Below are 22,852 nucleotides of genomic sequence, written 5' to 3' on the forward strand. Positions count from 1 at the left end.
AATATTTGCTTAGTGAAATTTCTTGACATCTGTAAGAAAAATCTCTTCTTTTCCACTGTGTGAACAAAGATGAAGCGAGAATGTTTATTAAATGAATACAAAGTGTTTCCAGCTCAGAATTTCAATCTAAAATCAATTCAACAATTTCCAAGAGTATCGAGCAAACAATTTCCCAAAGAGATATTCTCATCCTCCAATCCTTGTTTTTCCACAGCAAATATACCTACTAAAAGAACATTATTTTCTAAATCTCATCTTTTTTATTGCCTGAAGCCAAAAATGCATTGCTTTAAGAAGTACTTTAATGGAAAAAACAACATAATCATTTTCAAGAAGATTTTTAAATACTACTGTTGTGTTTTAGGCAATATTATTGTTAATCGAAATGTTTATTTTCCCCAAACACAGATGATTATATTTTAGTGTATTTTTAGCACTGGATCCAATCCACTTAGAGGGATGCAAGAATATCAATGTTCTACTCGTCTCTTAAAAAGCAGAGCAACACAATTGAATTCAGCGATTTTCTATATTGTTCTCTCAGTTTGTTGTTTAACATTTGCATGGCCAAATAATTTCTTCCATGATTCAGATAGAGCATGCAATTTTAAGCAATTTTCTAATTTACTCCTATTGTTACATTTTCTTTGTTCTCTTGGTATCTTTATTTGAAAAGCAGGAAGGAGAGCTCAGGAGCCGGACCAATTTAGGTTCAGCACCGGGGTAGCACTGGGGCTGATTGGTGGCTAAATGTAGATACCCAATCATCAAGTGCTATCCAGGGATCTGAACCAAAAATGGGCTGGCTCCTAAGCATTCATTCCTGATTTTTCAAATAAAGATACCAAGAGAAAGAATAAAAAATAATAATGGGAGTAAATTAGAAAGTTGCTTAAAATTGCATGCTCTATCTGAATCATAAAAGAAAAGGAAAAAAAAAATCGGATTTGTATCCTTTAAACTTAGAAATAAGTTTATTCCAGAGTACAGAAGATACTTGCTGGGCCTAAAGCCATAAAATGTCAGATCTATTAAAGATTTATCAAAAAATAGTAGCTGATCTGAATTGCATCAAGTCTGAAACGAACATGAGGGTATAAATTAAAAATCTAAAGTCTTGAATGGGCCCCAGGCGAATTCTAAATGATGTTTGCAGCTGTCAAAAAAACCTCCTGCTCTGCTGAAATCAATGTACTAATTTTTTTACAACTAAACATGCAAGATACTCCAGGCCCGGTTATTAAATCTTTGACGGGTCAGACGTAAAAATTCATGTTGACACTCGCAGGGGCAGCACTCAGGGAATGCTATAACAAAGGGGCTGTCACTGTGAGTGACAAGATGTCTCCCATATAATGTAACGGAGCTCGGTGGAAAGAAAACTTCACTGGAGAGAGTGAAGTTAGCAGGGAGCAAGGGGCTCGCTTTAAAAAAGAAAATCCTGCTTCTAATACAAATTAGATTACTCTGCTTTCAGCTATAGTATCTTACAATCACCTTTATTTTTTATGCAGGTGTTTTTCTATTAGAGCAATAAGTGTTTTTCACATTTTTATACAATTTCACCACCTTTTAGTTTGCAAGAAAAAACAGTAAGATCTGCAGGAGAAAGATGTTTGCCACTAGACCTGCCCACTAGCAGAGGTGGAGAAACACATTTTACAATATGGAAATAATACACTGTGAGTTTGTATTATAAATACAAATTCCATAGCATTTTTTTTTCATGTACAGTGTAATTTTACTACGACTACTATGCATCTTAATTAATTTCTGTCCTGCTTAATTTCATTTTGTTAGGATTTTTAATATGATTAAACAATACAATTTTTTACCACATATTTTAATACTTAATTTATTTGTTTATCCGATTTTTAAATTACGTTTTGTTTGTGACTCCTATTGTAATTTATGCATTGCCTACACATACTTAAATGCAGGGAACACCCCTCTGCAAGACATTGTTCTCAATGTAAAATTGCTTTTATAGAATTAGGACAATGGCTTCATATTGCTGGCGATATTTCCTATAGAGTCTCACAAACCCAGAGAGCTTTAGAGAATCAGGGCTTTAATTTAATTGTCTCACAACTGGCAGCTTTTGACCTTTAAAGGTGTGTAGTGTAGATACAAAAGCAGTCTTCTGTTTTTATTAACCACTTAACAACCATCTATGTACAATGTACGTCAGTGGTCGTTCACATACTCCAATACATGCACCAGAAATAGTGCAGGTCTTGCCGATGTTGGCACATTGGTCATTAAGAGGTTAAATAAAGATGGAAAATGTATAAATAGACAATTTCTAGTTCAGAGGGACAATACATTCTTAGCATATCTCAGTAACTAAGCACTGCTTTGCAAAATAAGGTGTTGATCATAGTCTTTCATTTGATAATTATCAGCAAGTTAAAGGGTGAAGATAAGCCCTTTTCGAAGTTGACACAATCAGCCATTTTTATTACTATTTTTATATGATCAATTTGCTGAAAAATGGCCCTATAAATTGTTCTGGCTGATCACCTAATATTTTCAAGGTCCATTTTTCACTTATTACAGTTAAAAGCACTTGGTGCTTGATGAACACCCAGACAACATATAGTGGCTTATTAGTGGGTACCACAAAACGTTATCAGGTGTAACAATAGTTTTGTGAATGTGCCTAATACACTGAAATTACCCCAGCCATATTGGATGATGTCAGAAAGCTACATCACCAAACAGATAAAAAGTAATAATAAACACTTTTACACTAATAAAATATAGTGAAATTCATAACCCAAAAAACACCCATGCCCATTATGCCCCTGTTTAAATCCTTTAGAAAGACATATAGAAACATTGCTATTGTTTTGGAGCACCTAATATCAGTGCTACACACTATTGAAATGGACAAACGCATGAAGGCTCTTCAGCCAATGATTTAATTGATAAACCTCTGATATCTCCATTTTGTTTATATTTTATCTTGTGCATTTGCTCTCACTATTACAAGATTAATGAAAGAAATAATATTTTTTTGCTATTTTTGGGAGATAACAATTTTGTGCTTGAGGTGTATTAACAGCAGAGGCATTTTGTGACTGTGATCGCTACGAAAAAAAACCACTTACAATATTTTCCGATGCTCAGATATCATTATCATCATAAAACAACTGATACATTATTTTCAACCTCTATATGTTTCAAAAACATTTAACTTTTGTTAGCACAATTCACAAGGTTTTGCAAATCAAGAGCAGCTTAGATATACTTCTGATGTAATACCTGGTGGAATCCATATTTCTGGTCTCCTTAGCGGTGCTCAGTTAGGATATAAATGATCTTGTGATCTGGGATATCCAATCACTGTGTAGAATGTTGCATGCTCATGTAAATTTTCCAATACTTCCCAATACTTAAGTGTGATGGAGACAGGGTGGTAACTACGGGTGTCTCAGAATTCCGTGTCTCCATCATACCCTCTAAGGCAGTGTTTCCCAACCGCGGTCCTCAAGTACCCCAACAGGCCTGGTTTTCATTATAGCTGAACCAGTGCACAGGTGAAGTCATCAGCTGATCAGTAACCATGGTTACTAACCTGCTCTCATCCATCAGCTGATTATTTCACCTGTGCTCTAGCTCAGCTATAAGGAAAACCAGGACTGTTGGGGGTACTTGAGGACCACGGTTGGGAAACACTATCTGTATTGATAGAGGGGGGACCTAGTAGGGTACAGGCTCATGCGAAAATTCAAACACAAAGAGGCTCCCAATGTGTGTATCTGTAGCGATATTTCCAACTAGCACAGCCGTAATCTATATGCAGGGTACTCACAATTTTGAAGAGCACACCAATGTGATTGTTGACACAGGCTGGTTATTAGAGCTAACCAGCTGGCTCTCTCCGGTTCTCACTCTCCAACCTTCGGCAGTATGGTAGTGACACTCATTCCTTAAGGATATGCGGGCAATGATATGGTAAAACAAAGTCCTTTATTATTATAACACTGCAAACAAGGGCTATATACAGTGATCCTTAAAAGCAAGCCAATAGCAATATTGTCAGTTAGGTTTGCTACGCGTTTCTCAGCTCTCCCGGCCGTTTCATCAGGCATAATTGTACAAACATTTAAACCGGCTTAAATTGCTGCTCACTACCATACCTCTGTAAACTCCTCCTAACTGGGGGGTGTGATTAAAGGGTACAGGCTCATGTCTGGCTTCTGTATATACACCCCCCCCCCCTGCAAAACTGGGCTCAGAGTGTGAGGATAATGTTTGGATTTGCTTTAACAAATAGGGATTCCAATATGGCTGTTACAGTGTAGTCCTACAGAAAAATCTGATACCATATTGGTACAGTCTGAGCAAGTGCATATATACTGGTGCGGACTAATCAACGGAGTAAGGATCACTCACAATCGCAGAGAACCATCTCCTGTTGCTCCTACGTGGCTGCCGGCTCAGCAACTGCTGATTTCAAATGGGGCACTGTTAAAATGGGGTATGGAGAAACTTTATCCTCTCAAAAACAAATGGAATTAATACGCATACTTTTCAGCTGTGTTTTAGAGTAAAATCAATTAAAATAAATAATAAAAGTGTACTGCAATGTGGTTTGATCTTCCATAATTAAAGGGATGCTCAAATCAAAATTAAAATTTCATTCTTTTAGATAGAGCAAACGATTTTAAATAACTTTCCAATTCACTTCCAATATCGAAATGTGCCCAACTTTTTATAGCACCTTTTCTGAGGCACCAGAACCTACTGAGCATGTGCAAGATTCACATAATATATGCATATGCAATTTGTGATTGCCTGATGGCTGTCACATGATGCTGTGGGGGAGGGGAAATGGAACTAAATTTAACATTTGTCAGAAAGGAATCTAGAGCCTTTGAAATTCAAAGTGCTTTTACGTTGTCTTTAATTTATTATGTATTTAATGAGTATGCTATTCTACTGTGTGTAGTGATCCTTTAAACATTTTATGGAGGGATTAATTGTTAAGTTTAATGTCCCTTTAAATAATCACTTTTTAGTAACTGGTGCTACATTACTTTTGCAATGTTTTTGCATCCTAAATCTCTAATCTATAAAAAGAGATTTAAGTCTCCTATATCTTTTCATCTGAGGTGGATTATGGGTATTGATTGTAGCATTGTTTTTGGTTGCATATGCAAATTGCTAAATCCATTTTGAGTGCACAATCTGAGTAAAGCTTAAAATTAAAGGGACATAATATTAAACATTTTAATCCTCCATGAAAAGGTTTTATTATGCACATATAAACAACTTTGAAGTATTTAAGATTTTTGTCTTCTCTTTTATTTTCTCATAAATTATTTCAAACTGCACTTAGTGGTCAGTTTATCCAACAGAGAGCAAAGCATTTTCTATGTGTTTCACATTAATATGCACATACAAGTAAGCTAATATATAAGGCTAAGCAAATGCTTAAAGGGATAGAATGGTCAAAATTGAAATGTGCATAAGTACTTTTCAAATTCCAACAGAAGCATTTTGGCAGTATACTTCCATTAGCAAAGAAGCTTCTAGTAGAATGTATTACTCTGGCATACACACATATGCTGTGAGTGCCCGTGCACCTTTTATGTTCCATATGGACATATTTTTAGATACATAATTTGATACTTTTTTTTTTACAGGATTGTGATTGGCCCCAAAGACGGGGATCTGCTGTCTGAACTTGTTATCAAAACTGTAACCTTGGCTTCAGTATCTATGTACAGTTTAAGACTACTATAGTCTGGATTGTCTTTGGAGAAAAATATTCCCCTTGTGATCAGTCTTTGAAATGTTTATGCTTTTATTTAATACAAATTTTGTATAATTGGATGTTTTTAGTTTTTTTTTTTTAGTTACGTTTAAAGGGGCAGACAAGTCAAAATTAAACCTTCGTGATTCAGATAGAACATGCAATTTTAAACAACTTTTCAATGTTCTTCTATTATCTAATTTACTTTGTTTTCTCAGTATCCTTTGTAAAAGAGCATACCTAGGTAGGCTCAGAAGCAGCAATACACTACTGGAAACTCACTGATGCATATATATGCCTCTTATCATTGGCTCACCTAATGTTTTCAGATAGCTCCAAGTTGTGCATTGTTGCTCCTTCCACAAAAGATACCAAAAGAATGAAGCAAATTTGATAATAGAAGTAAATTGGAACTTTTTTTTTAATGCCCTGAATCATGAAAGAAAAAAAAATTCTGTTTCATGTCCCTTTAAAGGTATACACCTTAATCTGTTTTGTATATTACAACTTTTTTATTGTGGATCTTAAAGGGATCGAAATGTCAAAAATAAAATGTGCATAAATGCATTTGAGTTTTAAACGGAATCATTTAAGCAATATTCCTTTAGCAAAATACTTCTAATAAAAGTTATGACTGTTTCAGCAACATATGAACATATGCTACATGTGACTATAGGACCAGGATTCAGGTAGTGTGTATTGCGTCAGTAAAGAGCCAGATTACAAGTGGAGCGCTAAATATTGGTTTCTTGAATACTATATTTGTGCTCTACTGAGTAATACCAGCGCACGCTAATGTGCGCTGGTATTACAAGTGGACAGAAATGCAAAATGCGAGCTTGCGTTCACATTGCTGAGATGCATTGCACTCACGAGACCACGCTTCCATCGATTCCAATAGGAGCCTTGTTCTGATGCTGTCATACATAGCACAGAACCAAATCACAGCAAAGAGGGTAAGTAGCGCAACGATGGCAGCAAATTGTAAATATATATATGCTTATATACATATATATTTATGTGTTCATTTATGTATATACTCATATTAAAGGGTTAGAAATCTTTGCACAGTTGTACCTAAATAAAATACATTATTATAATAACTATTATATATGTAAGCAGATAAAAAAACAAATTGTATAAAAACGAACCTCCTTACCTTAATTATTTAGTTAATTTTCATAAAAGGAGCGCTAATGACCGCCCATAAAAGGAGGTATAGGTTATGTAAATTTTGCTACCGCCCCCCAGCCAAAGGCGAAGCAGCTGGGCCTGTTACTTTCAACATTCTTATTATGTAATTTAAGTCTGCTTCACATGTGCACTTGCTTTATGTGGTAATCACATGCGTACTACTGTCAGAAACGCTCAGCGACCATATTTGGATTTCCTATTCATCGCATACATATAGGATTTAATATGCTCGTTAGTCTAGGGGTACTTTGTACACTTATCACAGCTCTTTTAGATTTAAAAAATATTAAGTCCCCCCTAATATTAAAAATAACCCACCCACCAAACTCCCCCCAAAATAAAAAAAACACTAAAAAAAACTAAACTACCCATTGCCCCTAAAGGGGCATTTGTATGGACATTGCCCTTAAAAGGGCATTCAGCTCTTTTACTGCCCTCAAAAGGGTAATCAGCTCTTTTACCGCCCATTAAATCCCTAATCTTAAAAATAAAAAACCCTCAGCGGCATGGAGGCTCCTCTTCATGCGATCGTCCGTTGCACACTGAAGATTGAATGCAAGGTACCCCATATTTATTTGGGTACCTTGCATTCCTATTGGCTGAAATTTTTAAATCAGCCAATAGGATGAGAGCTAATTAAATCTTATTGGCTGATTTGAACAGCCAATAGGATTTCAGTAGCTCTAATCCTACTGGCTGATTTCAAAATTTCAGCCAAAAGGAATGCAAGGTACCCCAAATTGAATGCAGTACCTTGCATTCAATCTTCAGTGTACGAAGGACATCGGATGAAGAGGAGACTCCACGCTGCTGAGGACCGCCGCCGTTGAGGACCACCGCTGAGGATCCACGCATCGGGAAAGACAGCTCCACACCTCCGCTTCGCCTTCGTTCCAGATGAAGATAGAAGATGATTGATTCGCCTGGAAGAAAACCTTCTCTGCTGGACTTCAGGAACGGTGAGTACCTATTTGGGGCTTTGTCTTAGGCTTTTTTTTATTTTTTGGGGAGACTTTTTTTAGATTTTGTTTTTTTGGGGCTGGAAAAGAGCTGATTGCCCTTTTAAGGGCAGTAAAAGAGCTTAATTCCCTTTTAAGGGCAATGCCCATACAAATGCCCCCTTTAGGGGCAATTGGTAGTTTAGTTTTTTTTTGTGTTTTATTGGTAGTTTAGTATTAGATTAAGGCGTGTTTTTATTTTGGGGGATTTTTTATAGGGGTACATATTTTATTTTGGATAGCTTTATTTATTTTTTTTCTGTAATTTTACATTTTTTATTTTGTGTAATTTTAGCTTTGGGGTTTGTAGTTTTTTTTTTAAATTGACTGCCCTCTAGGCAGGCTTATCGCCTAGTGAGAAAATAAAAGAGAAGACCAAGATCTTCTTAAAGGGACAGAAAAGTCAATATTAAACCTAAATGGATTGGATAAAGCACAACATTTTAAGCAGCTTTCCAATTTACTTCAGTTATCAATTTTGCTTAGTTCTTTTTGTATCCTTTATTAAACAATAATACTAGGTGAATTTAGTGTGCACTGGTCTTTAGCCATCTTGCAACAATAATTGCAACATTTTTTATAGCAATGTTATACATAGTTTCAACAACTGCTGCCATAAGATTGCTATAGACATGGGCACACTTTTAAGTTCCAATCAGCCTAGTTAGGTTTGCTATAAACAAAGGATATCAAGAGAATAAAGACAATTTGATAATAGAAGTAAATTGGAAAGCTGTTTAAAATTGCATGTTCTATCTGAATCATTAAACTTTAATTTTGATTCACTGTCCCCTTAAATTAATTAAAGACATTTTTATGCAGCTGTTAAATGAGTAATGATACAAACCTTCAGATAGCTTGCACTCTACAGTAAACACAACAACAAAAAAACTAAACAGTTTCTTAAAAATAGGCAGTAGAAAAATTCAGATGTTTCTATCACTTTGACTATAAAAAGATGCTTATTATTTCATTAGAAAAACATAATAGGTGAAATAACAAACCAAGTATAGACAAAAGAAAAATATTGCAAATTGTAAGCAACAGACTAAAAAAAGAGAGCATATAAATGAAAAAAATATATATCCATAGTATTCAGTTATTTTGTGTGAGTACTAGCAAACCGCAGGAATTCTTTATGGTTGTGACAATACATTTCTGTCTATAAAGGAAAAAGTTCAAAGATGACCTATTGTGAGCTATGAAATAGATATCTCTACAATGTGAAAAAAGTAGATACTGAGTGGATAGTTGGTGTATTAGAGAGAGAGAATGATTTCACTAACACAGCCAACTGTAAAGACATGTTGAAGTGTTTGTCTCTTGAGTCTTTCTATGTATTATATTGGCATGTGCTACTTTTAAAAAAAATACAGAAATTGACCTTGCTTGGTCAATCTTGTCTGTCCATTACTATTTTTTCCCTGCTTGGATAACTCTCCAGTAAAATAACCAGATGCAGTAGGTTTTGGAGAGCTAGCTCACACTTGAATCACCTTCAAAGAATAAATTAGGGTGAAAGTGAAAAGATATATTTTACCAGAGATTAAATTCTTATTTGATCTGTAGAGACATTCATTAAAGGGACATAATACCCATATGCTAAATGACTTGAAAGTGATGCAGCATAACTGTAAAAAGACGACATGAAAATATCCCTTGAACATCTCTATGTAAAAACTGAAGATATTTTACCTGAAACTTTCTTCAGCTCACCAGAGTAAGTGCTCTGTGAACAGTTAAAGCTGCCTTAAAGCTGCAAGTTGGAAAAAAAAAACACAATAGCCAATCAGCATCAGCTTTGCTGTGATCTCATTAGATTTTTCTTAAATCTCATGAGATTTCAAAGTAAACTTCCTTAAACTGAAAAGGAAAATAACATGACTGTGCCTGCACATGATAGATGCACACTCCCTTGCAAGTCCTGAGACTAAAGTATCTTTACAGTAGGGAGTGATTTTGATCATTTTGAGGTAAATATCTTCCTTTTTTACATAGAGATGTTCAGGTGATATTTTCTAGTCAGCTTTTTACAGTTATGCTGCATCATTTTAAAGTGCTTCAACATTCGGCTAGCATGTCCCTTTAAGGAACCTTGAATCATAGGTATTTAAGTTCCAAAACTGTTGGTCTTCCCTTCTCTATAAAAAAACTGGTCTGTTCTTCCTATCCAGAACAATGAATTTAAAGCGTGGATAAAAAAAAAAAAAAGTTCTATCTTCACACTCTTTCTATCTGCACACTTTCTGAGGCACCTACTAAGCATGTATAAGAGTTCACAGCAAATACATATATGCATTTGTGATTGGCTGATCCCTTAATGAAGGCTGTCACATGATAAAGGGGGCAGGGAAATGGAAGTAACAAAAAATCTACTGCTCATTTTGAAATTTAGACTTTGTTATTGCATTGTCTTTTTATTATGCATATGTTGATTTTCAAACACTAATGCAAAATCCCATCAACAAATAAAGTGCTTGCATGTTCCCATTCAATCCAGAACTGGTAAAAGGTCATTCACGGGAGTGTGATTTTTGTGGGCCATAAAAAACTGGTGATAGCTGTACTTTCACATTTTCAATAAAAACTGCTAAGAGGACATTTTCATTTGTGGTTCTATGGAGGTACTGGGAGGTGCTATTTCCATATGTACACCCAGAGCTGGAAAGGGTAGAGCATGTGTTGCCAAGCAACTTCATATTAATGTGTGCTGGTGCATGTGTCTTTGAGCCAAGTATCACACCCACTCTCCTGTTACTTTTAACTGTCTCAGTGCTGGGTAGACATGTGCGATTCGGTTCGGTTCGATTCGGAAATTCGGAAAATTCGGCAAATTCGGCTATTCGGATCAAACCGAATTTCCGAATTCAAATTTTGCCGAATTTTCCGAATCGAACCGAATCGAATCGATTCGTAAATTCGGATGGCCATTGGATTACACTAGTATTATACAGTATGTTAGTTTAACACCTAATATACAGTATAATACTAGTCTAATCACACCTAACACTTACCGAATTGCCGAATTTATGAACCGAATCGAACCGAATCGAACCGAATCAAACCGAATCCAGCCGAATTTCTTCAAATCCGAATGAATCTGAAACGAATCCAAAACGAATCGATTCGACATTTTCCGAATTCGAATCGATCCGAACCGAACTTTGAAAAATTCTGAATCGATCCGAACCGAACCAAATTTTTTCGCCATGCACATGTCTAGTGCTGGGACTCACCCCAGAATTAAAGGGACACAAACTCAATTATTTTTCATTCATGATTCAATAGAGCATGCAATTTTAAATAACTTTCCAATTTCCTTTTATTTTCACATTTTCTTATTTTTTTTCTTATCCTTTCTTGAAAATCTACCTAGGTAGGCTAAGTAGCTGCTGATTGTTATATATTTATATATACACCTCTTGTCATTGGCTTACCCAGTGATTTAAGCTAGCTCACAGTATTGCATTGCTGCTCCAGCACCAAAGGATACCAAAAGAATGATGCAAATTTTAATAATACAATTAAATTGGAAATTTGTTTAACTCCTTTACGATCGTACAATGCACGTTTATTAGCACAGCTTTGCCAACAGCGGCGATGCTGCGCTATTACTGCATGCCTCACTTCCAGAGGCATGCAGATATAGCGCGGTCTTGCCGACATTTTCCGAGTCTTCTAAGGGATTATGTGAATGACCGCTGACGTACAAGACACGCCAGCAGTTGTTAAGTGGTTTAAATGAACAATTTTGGGGTTCATGTCCCTTTAAGTCAAGAAGAGCAGATGCCATTTCTGAGGCAGTGGATTGTGAGAGGTAGAGTATAATTTACAGAGCAACCAAGCAGTACCACAGCACACTGGGTAATGTACCACCTGGTAGTGTATCCAAGCACTGTGTGTCAGCTCAGAGTCTAGTCCATTACTTCCAGTCTCTTGTTTACATCCCTATAATGTTGTAGCCATAAATCATCCCTATATTGTTCATTCCATAGAGCTGCACCACATCTGGACATTTTTTTTTGTATGATCAGTGCGCTGTACATTTCCATCTGTTAATTCGTTGTGTCCTAAATTCACCTAAGTATTTTACAAAAATATCCAGCAAAGCTAATCTCATAAATTATCCTGTTGTACAACAAACATCTTAACACCTACCGTACATTTTAGAAAATATAATTGTTTATAAAAAAAGTTATTTATTTAAATACTTTATATTTGATTTAAGATTACATCATTGTTGATTTTTGGAAATATGCAGGTGAGATCCGGCAATCCCTTGAGGCCATTTTGAATTTTAAATATTTTATAGTACTTGATTTACCTTGACCATATAGACTTTCACCATAGCATATTTGTTCAAAATTATACTTGCGTCTTATATTGTATTTTTTTTAATAAGCAAACATACATTTGCCAGCAGCAAATAAAACAATAATATTATTTTCATAGATAATTGATATTTTTAGAGCATTATGTGAGTATTCGGGTTCTTTACTCAAAAACATCAACCACCATTCAACTTTTTGACCACCTTTTTAGCCCACAAAATTTTAAGTTCTAGAACCTCCCATGGACATTTTAAAAGGTGTTTTTATTTTTTATAGCATGCAGTCAATTGCTTACAGTACCTTATTTGATGAAAGATCTTTTTATGTCCTAGAATATAATACATTTTTAGAACATTTACAGGGACAAAATGTCCATAAATTGTCCAAAAACCATTAGACTAGACATATGTTATGTCTTCCATAACATACTTGTCTTAAAGGAATAGTCTAGTCAAAATTAAACTTTTATGATTCAGGTACAGTAGGCAATTATAAGCAACTTTCTAATTTACTCCTATTATCAATTTATCTTTGTTCTATTTGTATCTTTATTTGAATGTAAGCTTTTGAAACGGACCATTTTTGGTGGCTAAGTTTAGACACCAATCAGAAAGGGAAACCCAGGTGCTGAACCAAAAATGGGATGGCTCCTATGCTTAAAGTCTTGCTTTTTCAAATAAAGATATCAAGAGAATGAATATAATTTGATAATAGGAGTAAATTAGAAACTTGCTTAAAATTGCCTACTCTATCTGAATCATTGAAGTTTAGTTTTGACTACACTATTCCTTTAAGATTTTAAAATCTGAGGATCGATACTGTTAAACATTAATAACTTTCCTGTTCATACAACTAAATAAAAAATGAACTATATTGAGTAAATCCATTTTAATTAAAAAATAATCTGGGAATCTAAAGAAACATTTTCCCTAAATATATTTATTTGTAAGATGTTTTTTGTGCATGTTTGCAATGCCTGCCTAAGCAAAGTATGATTAAATGCAAAACACGCATAACGATGGTGTTCTGCGTCCAATCTATAATAATTAATGTATAATTCACTCATTTGTATTTGTTATTTCTGTTTTATCTACCCTTCAAATTGAGATTTTCAGTTCACAGTAGGTTTGGCAAAAGCTTAGAAATTGAAGTGTCTCTACATGATTAAAGGAAAGTTTCCTCTTTAAAACAGCTTTGATTGGGGATGATGGGATGGTGAAGTTGGACATTTGGAATTAATGATCTGTGAATCTCTTCCTGCTGTGCCCGCTTTTTCTTGGTAGCTGCTAGAAAAACTACATGAAGATCAGAAAGAGATGCACATCATTTGTAATGACTTTTCCCAAGCTCATAGCCTTTCAGAGCTGAACAGAGTTTGTAATTCAAATGGGGGGAATCTCATTTTTTATTGTGGATCTTATCTCATAGGTATAGATGAAAGAAATGCAACTTGGTCTCCCTAGAGCACAGTTTTCACAATGGAAATATTATTTTGGAGACATTATCATACATCAAAACAGAAATATCAATGTTTTAGTTCCATGATAAATCAATTTACCACCAAGCAATCTTGATTTTGCTAGATGTTGTTTAGGCAACAGTTGTGTTAATAAGGAATGATCCTTCAAATCATAAATATATAAAATCTACAAATCTTATTGAGCTGCAGAAGATTAGCGCTCTTTAATGCTCTTTATTATAACTGGCATTGTGCAGAGCATGGACAATAAAGGTAAGAAGATAGTGGACTGATTAAAGAGGTATCAAAGGTTGAAGAATGTAATGGTTTTTCTTACATAACTACACAGGCACAATGTACTAAAGATCGCTGGATCAGCTGAGAAATGCCTATTTGAGTCTTGTCAATCTTGAAATGCTCCCGCTGGGTGAAATGTTCTAAAACAGTGCGCTGACCTTTGCTGCTGTGCAGGCAAGTGGCGATGTGCCTTTTATAGGAAGGTATAGGGCTCGTTGCCTTAAAATATTCAAAGTATATCACCAGTGATTGCGAATCTCAGCAGTGTGGGGGGCATATATCCAAATCTCGCCAATAAAAGGGTTGCGAAAGAGTTGTGTGCAAAAAATGTTCACCTAAGCTAGCGTGTATGGTTTGAACATTAGAATATACCTGCAGTTTCCCCATTATTATGCAGGTTATTCCCATTGAATGCCCATGGAAGGCCTATATATTTGCTATGTATGTGTAATGCTTGTGGGATATTTCTCTATCAGACCAAACTTGGTCAGTAGTCTTCTTATCCTGGCGTCAAGTGGAAGGATAGGAAATATCCCAGAACAGAGTGAGTTTATGAAATGAGGTAAGCAGTACTCATGGTAGACAGGGTAGTCCTTCATGGCAATAAGATGAAGGCAAAGAATGGTCAAGATAGGCAGAGTCCAGCAACAGGAAGGCAATCCAGCAGAATAGCAGTTCAGGGGAAAACCAATAGAATGGTCAGGAACAGGCAAGTGCCAGCAACAAGGGAAATCCGGCAGAGTGGTCAAACAGGTAGAGTTAATTAACGATATGGCAATCCAGCAGTACAAGGGTTAAGCAAGCAGAGTGGCCAGACAGGCAGAGTTCAGTAACAATATGGCAATCCAGCAGTACAAGGGTTAACCAAGCAGAGTGGTCAGACAGGCAGCGTTCAGTAACGATATTGCAATCCATCAGTACAAGGGTTAAGCAAGCAGAGTGGTCAGACAGGCAGAGTTCAGTTATGATATGGCAATCCAGCAGTACAAGGGTTAACCAAGCAGAGTGGCCAGACAGGCAGAGTTCAGTAACAATATTGCAATCCATCCGTACAAGGGTTAAGCAAGCAGAATGGTCAGACAGGCAGAGTTCAGTAACGCTATGGCAATCCAGTAATAAGAAATACAGCACCCAGAAGCACACACAGTAATATCTATACTTGGGCACAGGTGAGAGCAACTGAGGTACTTACATAGGTGAGGGTGCGTGACAGGAGAGGTCCGGCCCGCATCAGGATGGGAGGCGAGCCGCAATGATATCATCACCAGTGCCTGAAGCTACCACTGCATCCATGGCAACGGCCATGGCAACAGATCAGAGCTGCGGCCAGGACTTGAGGAGCAGCGGCATGACAGTATGGGATTATCAATGTACAATACAAAATACATTAAAGGGACAATGTACTGTAAAATGCCCCCCCCCCCTTAATGTGGTTCTAAAGACTTATACCAGCTGCAGAGTATAACATTGAGGGTTCTTTATGTTTATTTTTGTATATGAAATAGCTAATGTTTTATAAAACCACTACCCATTAAGGGCTAGATAACAAGTGAATTAGTAGTTTGCTCTCCCGTGTTATCTCCGCTAGACGAAGGCCTTTTGCGCGCATCAGGTTACAAGTTGAAAGTAAAATGTTTTTGCACGAGAGCTAACCCAACGCACGCAAAAAGTCAAAGTCTGAATATCCCGACTGGGTTAACATATTCCTCAATAGACTTAAATGGAGTGTGAAAAGTGGAAAAAAACTAAAATCCTTACTCGAGCACAAACCTGATCCCATTTTCTCAGCATTCCAATGTTCTTTCCATAGAAGAATGTGTTCAATTTATTCATAAATACATTTTTTTCAATAAATATCTGATGGTATTTTGGTAAAATATACAACTATAACTATATATATGTGTATATATATATATATATATATATATATATATATATATATATATATAAATATATATATATATATGTCTGTAAATAAATATTTACACACATAAATACCTATGTACACAAATAAAAAAAAAATTAAATAAATATATATATATGTGAGCATGCGCGAAACGCGTCAGATCTAGCACCCCTTGCACACCTGTGTCAGTGCTACTCACTCTGTATATCGAATAAAGTCACCTGGCTTCAAGTTCCTGAGTCCTCGCCTTCTTCCTTGTATCCTATACATTTATATGTATGTATCTCTATGTTAAAGCCCTTTGCAGTCCTTTTTTTTCTTACACCTGAGACCTCCTATCTTCTTTCCCGAAAAGAAACCAACATTTTTTTTCTTTTTTAACTACAGTGTGTGTGTGTGTAGCTGAGAGAGCTTGTAGGCAGGAAAGCTCCAACAAATGGGCGTGGTCACTTGTACCATAGGGCGTGATCTGCAGTGAAACTGGTGGACCTCTTCAAGGGAGAGCGTGGTTATCGCCAGACAACAACACAAGGTGGACATGTGTTTGTTTTTGGGTGTAGTTATCCGTGTGATGGGCGTGGCTGCACCTGATTGTCTCTCATCGTATCTCCGCCTAGTTCCTGGTTCGGGTCTCACACTGATTATATGTCCGGAGCCCCAAATGGAGTCTGCCTGTCACCTATCACCAGGACCACCGGACTTAGCTACAACCTTACGTGCAAAGTGGTTATAGAAAGTTACTGTGCCACTGTCTGGTGGGTGCTAATTTGTACCAACTGTGTGCGAGCTTGGGGCTTATGCATATATAGTGTGCACGCATATTTGCCTCAGGCATATAGACTGTCTACGCACAAGAGGCTGATGTATGAGCACTGTATATAAGGCTTATACATATTCACTGTGCGTGCTTAGGGCTGTGTCTGATAATATCAAGTGTTTATAAACATGTTACTTATCCTCCTTTGAATACTGTATTCAGAACTTTGGTTTTCTTCTAAAAAAAAAAGGGCAGTGCTGGTTTCAAATATCATCATGTCATGGTACTTATGTGTGTGCTCTGTGTATAATGCCAGTGCTGTGCTGCTCACCTTATGCTAAGTATAGACATGTAACTCAATAGAACATGAGAGGGCTGTACATTTTTAGCCATTTTGGTCCTCTTTGGGCCGAAATTGGAACTGCACATTTTTGGCGGCCCAAATTTTGGTGCATCACTAGTATTATTCTTTATTTAGTTCTGTGTAACAGAATCAGATTTAACCGGTGTTTTTTTGTTTTGTTTTTACCAATTATCAAAATAAAGTATAGTCCTAGAAAACTATTATTATATGCAAAACAGTAAGACAAGTAATAAACTCAAACAGCAGCTCTAGGCTGGCATCAAATTTGAAATATGCTACACAATAATTTTACCGAAAATTAAAAGGCAAAAAAAACGAAAAACGAAATAATAAAAAATGCAATTTTCGGGCGAAACTTTCTGCGGTCGAAATTTTGGTGCATCCCTAATTATTATTATTATTATTATTACTATTGGTTATTTGTAGAGTGCCAACAGATTCCGCAGTGTAAATGTACTTTTTAATGTATTTCTAATGCTTTCACTTCTCGTTTTTAGTTGAGTATAACAGTTAACCAGAGCTCTGAAATCTCGCTATCCTGAAGCGTTAAATTCAATTTGAGTGAATGCATTTATTTTCAACCTGTAATAAACCCGCTACTTCCGACGCGTACAAAGAGAGTGATAAACCCCTTTTCGCTTGCATGCAACGGTTAGCTCGCCACTCGTAATCTAGGCCTAAAATGGGTTGAGCTTGCAGGGAAATCAGTTCTCTGTATTTTATCACTTTCTCGACACTTACATGCATATTTATATGATCTCCCTCTGTATACCAAAGCCCAGTACTTAGAACAATTGAAAAACATTTTATTAACGTATCTCTCCTAAGCCCCACTGGAAGTGTAATTTATATTGCTAATAAAGGTAAAGTAGCTATTTATAATAAAATTAATACTCTCAAGCAGGTAAAATAGATCACTAGGAACAAATAAAAGGGGAGAAAAATTTAGGGTACACTGTCCCTATAATAAACCTGATCGGGGGTTTGTTGTACATGTGTATATAGTGTGTTATATACAGTATACTATAAAATAGCATAATATATATTCTAAGTAAGTTGGTTATTTAATTAAACATGTTGTTAATTAATTTGTGTGTTTTCTTTTTAGGAACAATAAGTGCATACCATACTGAAGAAGTTTACTTCTAATATCGCAGTCGCACTGCACCAAACGTGTAATAAAAACTAAACGCAATTGAAGAGTGTCTGTGATACTGGCTACCAACTTGATTTGGGTGAAATATCTGACTTGGAGTTAGCTATTTACTAACGGTAAGCTAACTGCAAAGTTACCTATTGCCACCAAATCATACTGTTTAAGATGGTTCTGTTACCAGACATATTGATATCTAATTTGCAAATTATTTTCATCCATTTTTAGATGTGCACTGGTTGATTTAAAAAATTATTACAACCAACTTTAAATAGTTTCAATATTGTTTGAAGCTATAATTATTTACAGCTAATTAGAATCAAGTTAGTGTTGACTGGCAGATCATATGGTGTCATATTAGCTAAAGGTTGGTCAAGATCAGAAGTTGACATAGTCTGTTAGCCAATTATAAGGGTCTTGCAGTGACCAGTACATAATATAATGAGTAAGTGAACCAGTATTTTTGTTGTGTCTTATAAAAGTTATGACTGGATGTCAGCAATGTTTAGTAAGAAACTGATTGAGAAGTCTAAGGCATGGTACACAGAGCGCACACATAAAATTCTATATGCAAAACACAACTGTATAAAACAACAATACATCACATGAAAGAGGAAAAAATATGTTTTCAAATGGTCAAGGCTTCTGAATGCAAAAAATATTCACTGCTGCATCTAAAAAGGACAAGTTTAACACATTTTTCATGCATGCGGGGTGTGTCACCCTCCAATTAATAGAGCTCTAGGGAGGTGTTTGCTTACCAGACCTGTATTGCACAAACATATGCTTCTGTTTTTTAAATCCAATTTCAAAACAGTTTTAAAATAAAAATAAACAGCTTAAACATTCATCTAAATATATTGACTTATTGCATTTGCATGACACATTTTTCTAGAGTTTATTGCATCACAAGAAATAATATACATTTTAAAAACCCTGTGAATCCCATACATTGTTATTCTAATAAATTAGAATATACCCCTGTAGCGAGCAAAATAGAGTTAATTTAAAATAAAATGTTTTTACAATACAGAATATTTTCTTTCAACATTACAATGTCTCTTGAATGTGCAATAATATCAACATTAAATTGGGATTTTTGATAAAGCAAATCAAACCAAATATTGACGTTATTGCTGCAGTCATAAGTTTGCAAACAACAAAATTGAAACATGTTTTATATATTGAGTTTAAAGAGTGCTATTTAATAAATAAATCTTCTGGCTACAAATAATATTACACGCTGTGCTTCTGACAAAAGTGTAGCTAGTAACTGTACATAAATTTAAGTAAGCAAGTCTGAGGCATTCTTCATTACTTTTTAAAAATTTATTTTCACTCTATTAAGCCTAATAAATTAAACTGTATTTAAATGTTTGTATTTAATTGATAATTAGAAATGGCAAACACTTTTTAACCCCCCCCCACAAATTAATAAAAAAGTATATATATATATATATATATATATATATATATAGGCTTACCATAATTTTTAAAGGACCACCTGGCGTGGTGCCAGTAGGGGTGTGGTAAGGGGCGTGGTCAAGGGGTGTGGCAATTACCGGTCCTTTTAAAGTAGTAGCTTTTATGTGCGTAATGTTTTGTGGATACTCTACCCTTCCTCAGTCAAACAACAAGTGACCATAACACCACCCCCTAGTGAAAAAGGCACCATTATGTTGTCATGGCAACCCATACACAACATGAGCAAATAAATCATTTATCTAAATCTCAGATTCTAAATAATGCCAAACATCAGGCATATTTACCAATTTTATAAAATAGTGAAAAGCATATAAATCACACAATTTAATATCTGCAGTGTGATATGTGTTTTATGTGTCTAATTAAGGAACAGAACTGGATACTGATAAGGCATAAATACAACATTGCATGAAATAAGTAAAAAAGAAACACATACCTGCGAAAGCTGTTTAAGAGGCTACTCTATACCATAGTGCAGGAAGATTACAGCCAAAATGCTATTCTGCATGAAGTAAAGCAAGATCCACGCCAAAAATCCTACCTGTCTGTACTTCCTAGTCATACCCATATGATTCCCCTAAAGGTGTATTACCGGCAATGTCACAAGGGGTCAAGGGGGTGTTAAATTCTTAGAAAAATAAACCAAGTAGTACTACAAAATTAAAAAAAAAAACCTCTATGCCGCACACTCAGCCTGTATTACTAAATGTAAACTTTGAAGGACACGAACGTCAACATTAAGCTAAGCAGGGCTGTATGCAACAAAGTACCAGCATCCAACTATGCTGGAGAGTCACAGTCCAGTCATTTTGAATAATGTGTCTGGGTTTCAGGCGGTCTGAAACCCGGACACATGATTTGAAACCCACAGGTGGCAGCCCTTATGGGACAGAATGAACAACCGGGTGGGACACTGGGACAGCGCCTCCAAACAGGGACAATCCCAGTAAAAGTGGGACTTCTGATAAGTATATATATATATATTTATATATATATATATATATATATATATATATATATATATATATATATATATATATATATATATATATACAACAAAACAGCAACAAGACAGGATTTGCTTCAAAGCAAAAGTCAAATTTATTGACGTTTCGGGGGTTATATTTTCCCCTTCTCAATAAATTTGACTTTTGATCTGAAGCAAATCCTTGCATGTTGCTGTTTTATTGGATGTCTATTGAACACACAGGCACCACTGGAAAGTGCTAGATATATGAATACTATAGTGAAGCTGCTGTATGAGTGCAGAAAAAGACAAACAGGGTGGACCCTCAAACCTGTCAGTCTATGCATTAGTATATTTGGTCAAGATTATTGCACACTAAACAGCGCTAAACCTAAATCCTAAAATAGAAGTCATCAATTTAATTGTCTGTAAAATACAGAAATAAACCGTGAACAATATTAATAGAAACTAAGCAGAGCAAGTATATAGTGATACTGTAAAAAGACGTGATGAAGTTCCCCAATATAATTACTATGCAATCTGTAAAGTATAATATAAACACCAAAAATGTAATTGTTGGAGAAGCAATGTCACAGATAATATATTAGCAAACCAATGGTCTAGATCATATGAACACTCTATCACTATTGTAGACTGGAAACATAAAGGTAACTATGTATTTGAACAATTGATCACAGTTCATATAAATAAATTCAATGTCCAAAATGTATCCGAAGGATGTGTGACAGTAATGAATCCTTTACTGGGCTTGGTTTTCTACTTACTTCAGCGTACCTCAATCGTATGAGGTAAGTATGGGGCACGTTGTATATATCCGGCCAAGACCGTTCTGGAGTAAAGGTCTTCTCTGTCTCAGTGGCTCATAATCTGGTATGAGATCCAGGAATCTCTCTGTGATGCTGTTGTATCCGGAGTATTAACCACTCATTGGGAGGTTTTTTGGAGTATAGAGTAGGAAAAGAAAAAATGCGAAATAGCGTAACTCTGTTATAAGATATATTTATTATTACGATATAGAGTGCTACTTACACTTTACAATCTCAATTTATATGAGGTATCATGCAGGCATTTAAATAAGGTTGTATTCAACATCCAAAATAGCAGGGTTAAAAATACTGGAAGTTCTCCCAGCAAAACACCGCTTATATAAAATAACTGGTCAAGTTAATAGAAATTTTAAAAAGCACATAGCGATATTAAAAATAGTTAAAAATAAATCAGATAAGGTAGTGAGCAGCCGGAACAACACCCATGAGTGCCTGACGCGTTTCAAAGCTATACACAGCTTCTTCATCAGAGGCGACTGTTGTGTAAAGTGTAAGTAGCACTCTGTATCATAATAATAAATATATCTTATAACAGAGTTAAGCTATTTCACATTTTTTCTTTTCCTACTCTATATTCCAAAAAAACTCCCAATGAATGGTTAATACTCCGGATACAACAGCATCACAGAGAGATTCCTGGATCTCATACCGGATTACGAGACACTGAGACGACCTTTACTCCGGAATGGTCTTGGCCGGATATATACAACATGCCCTATACTTACCTCATACGATTGAGGTACTCTGAAGTAAGTAGAAAACCAAGCCCAGTAAAGGATTCATTACTGTCGCACATCCTTTGGATACATTTTGGACATTGAATTTATTTATATGAACTGTGATCAATTGTTCAAATACATAGTTACCTTTATGTTTCCAGTCTACAATAGTGATATAGTGTTCATATGATCTAGAACATTGGTTTGCTAATATATTATCTGTGACATTGTTTCTCCAACGATTACATTTTTGGTGTTTATATTATACTTTACAGATTGAATAGTAATTATATTGGGGCTCTTCATCACGTCTTTTTACAGTATCACTATATACTTGCTCTGCTTAGTTTCTATTAATATTGTTCACGGTTTATTTCTGTATTTTACACACAAGTAAATTGATTATTTCTATTTTAGGCTTTAGGTTTAGGGCTGTTTAGTGTGCAATAATCTTGACCAAATATATATATATATATATATATATATATATATATATATATATATATATATATATATTCTTGTGCCCTTTGGATTGCATGCTCTGTATGCAAAAAGCTCACTTCTATTTGCAACCTATTCATTTCACAATCACACAACCTGTTAGACCTTA

This window comes from Bombina bombina, chromosome 11 (assembly GCF_027579735.1).
Source record: "Bombina bombina isolate aBomBom1 chromosome 11, aBomBom1.pri, whole genome shotgun sequence".
Taxonomy (NCBI): domain Eukaryota; kingdom Metazoa; phylum Chordata; class Amphibia; order Anura; family Bombinatoridae; genus Bombina; species Bombina bombina.